Source organism: Asparagus officinalis, chromosome 3 (assembly GCF_001876935.1).
Source record: "Asparagus officinalis chromosome 3, Aspof.V1, whole genome shotgun sequence".
Lineage (NCBI taxonomy): Eukaryota > Viridiplantae > Streptophyta > Magnoliopsida > Asparagales > Asparagaceae > Asparagus > Asparagus officinalis.
The window spans coordinates 30,822,672-30,836,389 of NC_033796.1; the positions used below are offsets into that span (position 1 = coordinate 30,822,672).

Consider the following 13,718-nt stretch of genomic DNA (forward strand, 5'->3'; position numbering starts at 1 on the left):
CGGAGATGAAGGGGCTACAACTTTTATCGATTTCCAAAACTTCCCGCCAGAAAACCCAGTAACCTCTTTCTCCAATATTTTAATATAAAACTCAACTTTTCAGTCCTTTTCAGCCCAACTAGTGTGTACCCCGTGCCAAGCACGGCCCCGCCTCTTTTCTATAATTCGTTAATGTTGTTTGATCTCAATTTTATTTTTATACAAACTTATTTCTATAGCTAGCAACTATGAAGAACTTCAAATGAGTTGCATTTGGAAAATAGATGCCTAATAATATTGTATGGTGCAAATATAACAATACTACTCGAACAACTCACACATTATGGCCTAATAAAACAATATAGCAACAAAACTCTACATTCAATATAACATATATTCATGAGTTAGTCACTTGAGTGACAACCAATCATGAATTTTTACGAAGGAGTTATCTCTTGATGCATATTTTAGTTCATCATACAAAATAATGCAAACTATCCTCTTAACTATATCGTGTCTCAAAGATAAACATTATAATATCGTATATTTATCATTAAGGGGATAAAAGAAACAAAGACAGTAAAAATGAAGATAAATAAGACCAAAACCTGAAATAGAACAATTGCAGGCTTAAAATGGGGTCTTGGATTATTTAGGAGTGGAAATTTCCTACTCCGAAATCTTCTTAACGACCTTCTCCATCACCTGAAAACCATAGAAGTTCCTTATCACTGATTCTAAGAGAAAAATTATAAAATATGAAACTGACATGTCCAAAAAAATATTATCATATATTAAAATTCACTACTATAAATCATCAACTAAGTATAATAATCTCTTTATTAATGTGTCTTTTCAAAGATTTGTTCTTAATGTTAAAGAGAGATAAATAGAAAATGAACAAATTAATAGTTCATTCTCTTTGATTCTTAATGTTAAAGAGAAATAAATAAGAAATCTTCAGATCTGAGCACATATCAATAGTTTATTACTTTAGAGGAAATATTCAGATCTGAGCACATCAGATCTGAGCACATATCAATAGTTTATTACTTTAGAGGAAATATTCAGATCTGAGCACATATTAATAGTTCATTCTCTCGCCATATCAATAGTTTATTACTTTAGAGGAAATATTCAGATCTGAGCACATATTAATAGTTCATTCTCTCGCCGACTGTGGCAGAAGAAATCTTCATTTTCTCATCAATAAAAGCCCTCCAAAATTTCTAAAAATGATCATTAACTGGCATTGATGAAATTTAGAAACTTTAGTTTTTATCTTCATGGTTATACCATCCCTAGTCATCATTAACCAAATTTCTAAAGATCAAATAACTACTCAAAACTAAAACCGAAATAGCACAATAAATGTCAATCTTTTAGTAAGTCTTTATATTTACAATAAGTGGTCTTGCTATTATCTATTTATTCATTTGTTATTTTTCTTGTTGTTCTCCAAAAGAAAGTAAGTCTTTATATTTACAAATTCTCTTTTAAGTTGAAATTCCTATGCAATTTATCAAAATTTTCATTACAACTTCTACCCATATATAAATATACATTGTTAAGTGAGCTAGGGCTTCACATATCCTTTGGATCATCAACCAACGGTTGAGATTTGTTCCGTGACCACATATAAATATCTTTCTCACCTCTCATAACCCTAGCTCTGGCAATTGGCAGCCGAACTCCCCAACCCAAGTCCCCATCGACGACCTGTGCTCCTCCTAGCCGCGACGACGCCCTCCTCCCGCTCCGACGACGTTCCCGTCCCGCTCCGGCGACGCCCTCCTCCCTCCCTACGACGACGTTCTCCCCCCTCTCCGACGAAGCTGTTGTCCCTCCCAGAGACGACGCCCACTTCCATCGATCTCTGTAGATCTGCCGTGATTCTTTGAATTTTCTCACTGGAAAGGTAAAAAAACCCATTTGCAATTAATTTGTGTACTTTTTGAGTCTGCATGTCCATATTAATTTGTGATTCACTGTCTTCCTTGAGGGATTTCGTCGGATTGTTCTTGATTTGTTGGATTTCGGCAATTACAGGTATAATTTCTCCATGATTCTTTGATTTTTAGTTTAGATCTGCCGTGATTATTTGATTTTTCTCACTGGTAAGGTAAAAAACCCTTTTGCAATTAATTTGTGTACTTTTTTTAGTCTGCATGTCCATATTAATTTGTGATTCACTGCCTTCCTTGAGGAATTTCATCGGATTTTGCTTGATTTGTTGGATTTCGGCAATTATAGGTATAATTTCCATATTAATTTATTGTTGGATAGAAAACAATTATAGGTATTAATTTGTTTCATTTTTGTGAATACGTCAGCGTTTTAAGTTTTTAACATGGAAAAGTTGTTGTTTTCTATTAGATACTGGGGAGTCTAATTTATGTTATCTAGTTATTTATTCAGTGTGTCTGACTGATTTACAAAAAAGGAATTGGTTACTGCAGTAAGATGTGAATAAATGAAATAAGATATAGTTATCTGGTCAATTAAATTTGGCTTGATATTTGTTCAGTTTTCTTCTGTAACTCCAATTTAACTGGGAAGAAGTGATTGTATCTTCTGTCTATTTAACTGACTTATGCTTAGGTTTTAAATTTGCATTTATGGAGTTCCTTTTCTAAAACAATGAATTGTAACAGTAAAAAGCTTTGAATGTTTTTTTAAGTCTAAAGTATAAATTAATCTGTAAATAGAAATGTTCTTAATTTTTTGATATCCTAATAAGCTATATACATTAATGCAAAGGGTAATTTATTCCCACAAATACAGTTAAATGAAATAGTCTACATGTGAATAAATTACGGCACATAGTAAAATGAATTAAGCAGATAATTAAACTTAAGTTTTAAGCATTCTATATTTTCTCATGAAGTTTATTCTTTGATCCTAGTATTTGTATAAAGGAATACTATATTTTCTCATGAAGTTTATTCTTTGATCCTAGTATTTGTATAAAGGAATAGATATACCGCTGTCAAAAAACAAATACATATGCATTTATTCTTTGATCCTAGTATTTGTATAAAGGAATAGATATACCGCTGTCAAAAAACAAATACATATGCACTTTAGTATACAATGACAAATTAAAATGACAAATAAAAAACTTATGCTATATTTTGTCATGAAGTTTATGAGTTTAATGTTATAAGTCGATGTTTTCCCTCTCTTAAAATCCTATTGACTGGATGCACTAATTTGGTGAAATCTGTAAATATAATTGGGGATATATATTGCCTATAAGTTGCTCATTTAAATTGCTTGCTTAAGATGAGTGTTGTTAGTCCAATTTGAAGTTTTAACTAACTCTCTTTTGTGGATTTTTCTTCATACTAAAGGCAAGGAACTGCTTGAGTAAATTTGAGGCAGTATAGATCTTTCTTCTTAACTGCTGCTCAAATGGCTATAAGAGGTGCGAACTTTGCAAGAAAATTATCGCAAGGAAAGAATTGCATGCATAAGTTAAAATGAAAGCTTGATCAGGTTAAAATATATTTTGAGGCAAAAATTACCTTTAAGTGATCAACGCTGGTAAGTTTTTAATTAGTGTATTTTAATTACTTTGTGTTGTTTCATTGTCATAATCTTGGGACATAGTTAATTTTTGAAAGGCGTATCTTAGAGTGAAAATACTTATATTGATTTATCTTTATAGTCTTTACATCGTTTCAACAGCTCTATAGTATATACCGCTGTCAAAAAACAAATACATGTGCATTTTAGTATACAATGACAAATTAAAATGATAAATAAAAAACTTATGCTATTATCATTAAGTTTCTTAAAATGATAAATAAAAAACTTATGCTATTATCATTAAGTTTCTTTGTTCTAGTGCATCCACCATTTAGCGTGACTGGGTAGCATGAATATTATGCTATTATCATTAAGTTTCTTTGTTCTAGTGCATCCACCATTTAGCGTGACTGGGTAGCATGAATATTTTGGATGTACATTCTTAATTTGTTTTATGTTTTGAGGAAAGGAAAATATCAGTTATAACTACAAATTAAAAGGCATTATTGATTCTTGTTGCTAATTGTTATTGTTGGCTTTTTGTGCTTACATTGATGTATTGTTTGTTGGCTTCTTGTGGTATATAATGGTCGGTTTGAGCTTAATGACAGATGGCTTTCTTAATGACAGATGGCTTTCTTTGGTACTCAATTTTGGTATGCGTTCTTTAAATCTATGTTTTTTTAGGTGGGCAGTGATGATGATAACAAACTGAGAATGCATCCTATTTTAATTAATTATGTAATGTTTAGGCGAGGCAATTATGTGTGGAATGCAAGCTACATTGATATTACAATGTTTGGCTGATGTAATCCCTCATAATAGCAGCCTACATTGCACCATAGTTTTATAGGAGAGGCAATCTTTTATGACCAATCAATTTTTTTCCTGAGCCCTAGTAAGTCCTCATAGATTTTGGTGATGAATTCGAGCTTGTTTAGCTCTAATTTTAGTAGGAATTGGTGCTATTTTGTAGCTTATATAATTGACATACATAGTTGAAAGAGCTGGTTTTATCATGTAGCTTTTATAATTGAAAGAGCTTATTTTATCATGTAGTCAGCAACAATATCTTTATAATTTGAATAAATTGATAGATTTGTATTACCTGTGAAGTTCCTAGAGCATCGAAATATACAACATCATAAATTGTTGCTTCCGAAGCCTTCATAAGTCGTCTCACTGTGAGTATTCCTACATGTATGATGAAAAAGTTATTATCAGTAGTATAGATGGTTCATAATTTATTAATTCAAATGTTATGTTTCACAAATTATGTTTTAAGCACTATTTTCTCATGAAGTTTATGAGTTTAATGTTATAAGTTGTTGTTTTTCCTCTCTTAGAATCCTATTGAATCTATGCACTAAATTGGTGAAATCTGTAAATAAAATTGGGCATATATATAAATAGCCTATAAGTTGCTCAATGAAATCATACCTGGTTAAGATGCGCATTGTTAGTCCAATTTTGAAGTCTTAACTCTCTTTTGTGTCTTTTCTTCATACCAAACGCAGGGAACTGCTTGAGTAAATGTTGAGAGGGTACTTTCTCTACGTAGACATACGAAAAAAGGTTGCATAAACATGGAAATTGCTATAATGTTATCTGCACATAAACACATGACCATGCTCTATGTTCAACTACCATTCATTCATGCATGTGAGTTCTTAAACATAGTAAAGTACTTGCTCCAAAATAACCTTAAAGTTAGACTAATACATATAACCACACCGAGTGTGTCAAAGCAATTTTCATATAGAAAGTCACTATGGTATTAAGCTTTTCTGAACTGGATCTGAAGACCAAAATAAATTCATCAGGTTTGTGCACAAAAACTTGGTAGCAACTCCAATAAAAATTCAGTTTCAGGAGATAGTGCAAGAATATAACTATGGTGCAGGAATATATAAGAGGTGCGAACTTTGCAAGAAAATTATCGCAAGGAAAGAATTGCATGCATAAGTTAAAATGAAAGCTTGATCAGGTTGAAATATATTTTGAGGCAAAAATTACCTTTAAGTGATCAACGCTGGTAAGTTTTTAATTAGTGTATTTTAATTACTTTGTGTTGTTTCATTCTCATAATCTTGGGACATAGTTAATTTTTGAAAGGTGTATCTTAGAGTGAAAATACTTATATTGATTTATCTTTATAGTCTTTACATCGTTTCAACAGCTCTATTGTATATACCGCTGTCAAAAAACAAATACATGTGCATTTTAGTATACAATGACAAATTAAAATGATTAATAAAAAACTTATGCTATTATCATTAAGTTTCTTTGTTCTAGTGCATCCACCATTTAGCGTGACTGGTAGCATGAATAGCTTGGATGTACATTCTTAATTTGTTTTATGTTTTGAGGAAAGAAAAATATCAGTCATAACTACAAATTAAAAGGCTTTATTGATTCTTGTTGCTAATTGTTATTGTTGGCTTTTTGTGCTTACATTAAGGTATTGTTTGTTGGCTGCTTGTGGTATATAATGGTCGGTTTGAGCTTAATGACAGATAGCTTTCTTTGGTACTCAATTCTGGTATGCGTTCTTTTGGTTTATGTTTTTTAGGTGGGCAGTGATGATGATAACAAACTGAGAATGCATCCTATTTTAATTAATTATGTAATGTTTAGGCGAGGCAATTATGTGTGGAATGCAAGCTACATTGATATTACAATGTTTGGGTGATGTAATCCCTCATAATAGCAGCCTACATTGCATCATAGTTTTATAGGAGAGGCAATCTTTTATGACCAGACTATTTTTTTCCTGAGCCCTAGTAAGTCCTCATAGATTTTGGTGATGAATTCGAGCTTGTTTAGCTCTATTTTTCATATAACCACACCGAGTGTGTCAAAGCGATTTTCATATAGAAAGTCACTATGGTATTAAGCTTTTCTGAACTGGATCTGAAGACCAAAATAAAGTCATCAGGCTTGTGCACAAAAACTTGGTAGCAACTCCAATAAAAATTCAGTTTCAGGAGATAGTGCAAGAATATAACTATGGTGCAGGAATATATAATTGACATTAATTATATCCTTTTTAAGATATGAGATACTGCAAGAATATAACAACTCAGTTTCAGGAGATTGACATATATGACATGTATCTTTCTTGATACATCAAATCTCAGCTTCCTCCTTGTAGATCTCTGCCGTTTTTTTGGGCGCGCGTTCGTCTCTGTGTAAGTAATTGGTTCTCTAACATTTGTGCTAATTTGTTGTGGTACTTTCCATAATTGATCTAATTGGCAACACAAATTTATATATTCTCAGTTGATCTATCTATTATTGAATTCATTCATTAGGAATATGAGCACATGCGAGTATATAGTTTTACGTTTTTGAAAAAAAAAATATAACTACCACCATAATCAGAACATAATGTATAATCATAATACTTGCTTAACATTGGTTCATAGGTATTAAACTTTGATAAGTTCGATAACTTCAAATTTTAGGTTTGTACCTGTGAATCACCTTCAATAGCTTCGATAAGTTTTGTAACAGTGTAGTTCTCATTGCCTGTTTCATCATTATAAAAATAAATCTATGAAAAATACATGTAAAGCTTTCTTTAAATTTGTAGGATATTATTGTGATATATTAGATAAATGTATTAGATCATTAATCAAACAAAAGAATTGCTTACCTTCTTTGAAGTTATACTTTGTTAGCTTAACCTGAACTTTTAGTCTTCCCAATAATTGATTTGATAATCTCTGGGAATATCTCCCTTCCATTGTTCTGCACAAAAATCAGGCATTAGTTACGCAATTCTTAATACATTTATATTCTAATGTGAAGCAGATTGATTATTAAGCACTTCTTAATACATTTATCTTCTAATGCACAAAATCTCTGGGAATATCTCCCTTTCATTGTTCCTCCATCAGTGTTAGTTACATGCAAAAATTAAGTACCTTTTTCAGTGTTTTTTTTCAGATCATATGCAGAAATCTTGATCAACTTTTCAGCTAGGTAAGTTCTCTGCTATTTCTTCTAAGTTTTTATTTCTCTTCTTCTTCTTCGTCTTTTTTCTTTCTGCTGCTTATTTTTTTTATGCCATCCTGTTGTTTTGTATTGCTTCTGGCCGCTGCTCTCTTCTTGGTTTCCTGGAGCATCGACATATACAACTTCATAAATTGTTGCTTCCGAATCCTTTATTATCTCTGATTGAGTATTGGAGAAATTCACAGACGAAGTCACCAACTGTAAGTTGTTCTCACTGTGAGTATTCCTACATGTATGATGAAAAAGTTATTATCAATAGTGTAGATAGTTCATAATTTAGTAATTCAAATGTTATGTTTCACAATAATGTATTGTGTAACCTTCTGACCTTTGTAGTAATTTTTGAACTCTTGCTTCATCAATATTGAACATATAGCCAAATAAGTAATCAAATCGTTGAAGTTGTCAATATTTATTAATAATTCTAAAATACTTTGAAAATGGAAGAATTTCCTAGCTTGTGTCATTGTATTTCTTTTACTTATTGTCGTGAAATATGTCAATGATTATGGAGATATGCAATCCCTCATTACCCTTCGCATAACTATATTTTATCGATGCTACTTGAAGTTTAACTTTCTTTTCAATTATACCGAGGATAAAATCAGAGAAAAGCTATGTTCCATTTGCATAAACCATGTAAATACTCTTATTAGATACCTTTTAGTTAATAATTTTAACTGCCTTTTTAGTGATTTTTGTCTATTAAAGTAGTGTTCAGACTACCAACTTCTTCGTTGAAGAGTAGTAACATAGTAACTGTTGAACTATATTTCCCTTTATAGCTTTGCACCTGATTTATGTAATTATATACTATGGAAGATGCATATGAATGTGTACCTGATTTGAGCCATTACTTCCATATTACATGATTTGCACCATACTTTTTCTTTGCACAATCTCGACATGCAACATAATGCCCATCTAGTTCCTTGACATTTTAGTATGTTTGATTTTCTCTTGACAGTCAGTGATCTATGAAGTTGAATATCAAATTATTAGTATGACTGAATATGTATTATTGTTCAACCAAAATGATGTACGAAGAGTAATCATAATGTTAAAATAAATATATGTATTTTTCTTGTGTGCAAGCAGGTTGAAAAGCATGAGCTTCTTGAAATGAGACGGGTTGCTGCCTATATAGGATAGGAGAAAACAAAGCAAAGGAAATTAACTCAAGGTAACTAACTCTTATCATTAACATGACAATATATAAAGAGGGATGATTACTTCAGGATTTAGAAGCTAACAAAATAAGAGAACAATGAAAAGTTACAATTGCAAATGATGGATAAACCAATCATTACAAATGAGTACCTCCACCCTTGTTTGATTTGCTTCCAGGTCTCTTTCAAGCACGGCCCTCGCCACAAAAAAGAAAAAAAAACTTAAACTTCCAGATTGCATGCAGGAAAATTCTTGTGACATGACTACATTCTCTTTAAATTGGTGAAATCAGTAAATAAAATTGGGGATACATAAATTAAATTTATATATCGTTTAAAACTGATGATGATAACAAACTCTGATCACATTTCAGTTGCTTGCTTATCTTTTGGTTTATGTTTTTTCAGATGGGCAGTGATGATGATAACAAACTGATGGGGTTCAAAAGCAAGTATGCAATATTAAAAAATTAAATTTATAGAACGTTAAAAACTAATACCTGTTTGAAAATTTCTTTGTATCAGATCTGAGTTTAGTGTTCAAAGCTGCTTTTTTCAACTTCATTTTCCTCTCAAGGGCTGCAGCTGCTGTTATTGGCTTCCTTTCCTTTCCTCTCAAGGGCTAGGTAAGTTCTCTGCTATTTCTTCCAACTTTTTCTCTCTTCTTCTTCGTCTTTTTTCTTGCTGATGCTTTCTTTTTTTTATGCCATCGTGTTGGCTGCTGCTCTCTCCTTGGTTTCCTTTCTTCGTGCCTTTTTTTTGAGTTGAATGGAGTCCTGGTTGGCTGCTGCTCTGATTTTGCATACTGGCGGCAACAGTAATTTATCCTGATGTAGTGAGGGTTGTTTTATTGAGTGAAGTTTGAATGTAAACCTATTATTATTATGAATTTGGAGGGAGAATAGAATATTTCATCAGCTTAGATGTATTTGAATTTTGAATGTTTAAATTTTGAAGTCCAGCCGCTCATTTGTCATGTGTGAGCTGTGTTCTGCTACAGTTATACTCTACTGTTCAATTTACTGTTTGATGAACAGTGATTCTCTGATTCTCCTTTTTGTATAAAGGAGTAGATTATGCTTAAGTAGCTCAGAATTAGGTACTCCTAAAAATATGATGTGGCAGATGTTTTAAGAAAGTGTTTCTATATTTCATTGGGAGAACCAAACACAAATTTGGGAATCCAGTTTGAGCTACTTTCCTTATTTTCTGTCATTGACGCGTTTTGTAGCTGTCAGATACTTTCCAAGTTTTAAGAAAGTGTTTCTATATTGGATCAAAAGTTTGACTTGGAGGAGTTCTCACTTGATTATCGACCTGTCTACCTGACCGAAGTGAATGGATTACATTCACTTGAGCTTCATAGGATGAACTGCATCCTATGTCTTTAGGGTTGACCACGGGTTAACTCAGAATTTTTTTTTCTTTCTTTCACTCACGGCACTAGCTAGTTGACCAAGTTGGGATTCTAATCTAGCTATAGCTTGAATGTTGGAGTTGAGTATTTGTCCAATTGATTGCATGAAGGAATTCAGAGTGCTAGACGTTTGAGTCAACATATTCGTGGTTTGAGTGGATGCATTAATTATGGTTTCCAAACATCTTTCCAAGACATTGAGACGCTTATATTGATCTGGATTATGAGGAGTCTGAATTACAGCTTGATGAAGAGGAGACTGATTTTGATACGGTAGATTGGGTTGTTGAAATTGTGGATGAGAATTGAAAGGAACTGTGTTTCCCCTAGGAAAATGTTGAGTCGAAGCGGGAATGAAGTTTTGAGTTCCGGAAGAATTTTCTTGATTCCATGCAAAGTTGGAATGATTTCTCCAACCTGGATTGTAGGTTGGAAAAAATAGATCATTTCTAGGATGCTGAAATGCAACGTTCATCTGTTCTAATGCATTATTGTTTCCTAAGAGAGGGCATTCCTCTGAAACGTGGTTAGGAGACTGACAATTATGACATCCTGGGATAGAAACATGATTGATTTGAGTTGGAGCTCGTTCCTTAATTTCTAAGGCTTCTAACCTCCGTAGAATCATTGCCATCTTCGCTTCAGAAGCAATGTTTGACTCCAAGGAAAGACCACTAGACTTAGAATGAGGAACTGATTCGCTTCAGAAGCAATGTTTGACTCCAAGGAAAGACCACTAGACTTAGAATGAGGAACTGATGAAACCATGTCATCACAGTGTTCCCATTGCATTGTTTTCTCGGATAGACTCTCTAGAAATAACTGATGAAACCATGTCATCACAGTGTTCCCATTGCATTGTTTTCTCGGATAGACTCTCTAGAAATTCTCAAGCTTCGTCAGCATTTTTTCTCATGAAATCCCCGTGGCACATTGATTCTAAGGAAGTTTTTGCAGAATAATCTAATCCCTCATAAATTATTTGGCACAATCGCCATTTTTCTAAACCGTGATGAGGATATTGGATGAGAAGATCTTTAAATCGGTCAAAATACTTCTAAAAAGGTTCTCCCAGGACAACTTTAAAATTCATGATGCTGTTTCTTAGCTTCACCGTTTTATGGATAGGAAAAAATTTCTTAAGAAAAACGGTGATAAATTCCTCCCAAGTAGTGATGGAATTTACAGGTAAGTTATACAACTATTTTTTTACTTTGTTTTTCAGAGAAAATGGAATAAATCTGAGTTTAATCGCATCTTCTATTAATTCTCTCATTTTAATCATAATACACACTTCCTCAAATTCCGAGATAAAAATATATGCATCTTCTGTTTCATTTCCAAGGAATTTGGGAAGCATGTTTATGTAATGCGGTCTAAGCTCAAAATTTATTCTATTTGTTTCGGGGATCCTAATGCAAGAGGGGATTGCATTCCTAATGTGATAGCACATATTTTGAAGAACGGGTGGATTAGGATACGCCATTTCTATGATTAGTTCAAAGCGAATTAATCGATGTGTATTATCCCTAATCCACGGTTGCATACACCAAAATTATTTCTTTTTATACTTTTTTTTTATAAAAGTTAGTTTTCTTAATGAGAGAATGGAAAAAGAGTAAAATCCTAACTAAAACAAATCAAAATCAATCACTTTTCAATCACTCTAACTCTAGGGTTAAGCCTAACTCAACTAGACTAGTTCCTAACCAAAAATTCCTAAAGTGAAAAGATTAAAGTTTTACCCGGGTAGTTAGCCAGGTAAGGATAATACTAGAGGGTGATCAGAGATCAATTAAGTACCTCGTTCCTTGCGGAGCGCTTTACGCAATCCCTAAACATTACCTTAGACACCAACTAATCCAAGAAAACTTAAACCAGTTCACTTAAGGATTCTTTGTTCCATATTGAGCTCGAATCCTTAGGGCCAACGTCTAATGAGTTTTATTAGGCTTGGGTGGTGTAGTGAGGAATTAGTGATTTTTAGGCTAAGGGAAGGGTGATGAAATCTCTCACATTATCTTGAATATTAGGTTTTGCCCTTAAAAATATTTTTATGTGTGTGCCAAATCAAGATGCTCAAATCACTTGGTGAATTCCTACTAACAATATGAAATGCAACCCTATAAATTAAAAGCAACTAAAAAGGATGGAAAAGAAAAAAAATCTTTTTTAATTAGGGTTAACAACCAAACAAATGAGAAGGGGGAAATTGTTTGAATTTATTATCTTATTAGTAAATGTCAAAGTGGAGGGTGGATTTTATTATGGTCAATAAAAATAAAATCTTTTTTTAAGTCCTAATTGTCTCTAATTGTGAATAAGTAGCTAAAGGGTGGAATTAAAAATTCTAGAAAGAAGAGTTACCTACAAGCAAATCTTCAAATCCTATTTCTCCAATCCGCGATCTTCAAGCTCCAAGCGTTTCCTTCACAATAAACACACAAGTTAAAGAACCAAAATAATTAAAACCTACTTAAGCACCTTCCCCGGCAACGGCGCCAAAAACTTGATGCGACATAAACATGTACCAAAAAAAATATTGAAAGTGCACAACCGTGTCAAGTTATAGTATAAAGATATCGATCCCACGAGGAAGGTGTTTTGTATGAGAAAATATAAAATCGGTTCTTATGTTGTATATGTGACAAATAGGAGTGATGAGTGAATGTGATTGTGAAGAGATTAAGAATGTGATAGTGTGTAAATAGGCATAAAATGTAAGTGAGAGTGGACGTGACAATGAATGAATGATTTTCACAAGAAGAGATGAATAAAATCAAGAATCAAAAAGAAAAATCAAGAATAAAAATAAAATTCAAGAAAGTAAAGTCGGCGGATTCAATTAAAGATATAGGTAATCTAGAATTGAATCCACTTCTTAAAAATTGGTGATTCCCTAGAGGGTTCTAGCCTAAAGGCGAATCAAAGAAAATAAAAATAAACAAAAAGAAAAACTAAACCCAAGAGGGTTCTAGCCTCAAGGTGAATAGTGCAAGAAATTAAAATCTAACTACAAAATAATTTATAAGAATTAAATACAAGAAAATAAATCTACTCTATAAGCATGAAATAAATCTAAGGCAAGAGGGTTCTAGTCTCTTGGCTATTTAAACAAGAAAATAAAATCTAATTACAAGCATGAAAATAAATCTAAACTAATAAGAAATAAAAGAGAAATAAGAAAAACAAACCTTCAAATTAATCTCCATTTTCATCATCCAACAAAGAGAAGAAAAGAAAATTTTAAAGTGGTGAAATTTTTTTTTATTAATTGTAACAAAAAGTTATAAATTTGGAAGGTCTTCTCAATTAAGAGTAGCCCTCCTCTCCAAAAGGAGTTATAAAAATTTTCACACCCTTAACCCTCACTCTCTATCCCTATTTATAATAAACAATAATGAATGAGAGCCATTGGATGAAGACTTAAGTCCTAAGGAATCATTTTTAGCCTTTGAGCTTTTGGGCTTGGATTTTTGGGCCTTTTGCTTGTTGATTTTCCATTGAGCTTCTTGATTTTCCTTTGAGCTTTGCTTCATTTCTTCATGATTCATTCTTCATTGTTTTGGTTCTGGGCTTTTGCTTCATGGGCTTCTGGCTTG

General features: G+C 32.5%; 1 long non-coding RNA gene across 1 annotated transcript; it reads left to right on the plus strand.

Annotated features, from left to right (window-relative positions):
• LOC109833638 lies at nucleotides 3,075–9,658 on the plus strand. The gene is made up of 5 exons (XR_002245292.1): nucleotides 3,075–3,406; nucleotides 5,427–7,730; nucleotides 8,629–8,713; nucleotides 9,108–9,151; nucleotides 9,225–9,658. It is a non-coding gene; the product is annotated as an uncharacterized LOC109833638 (long non-coding RNA).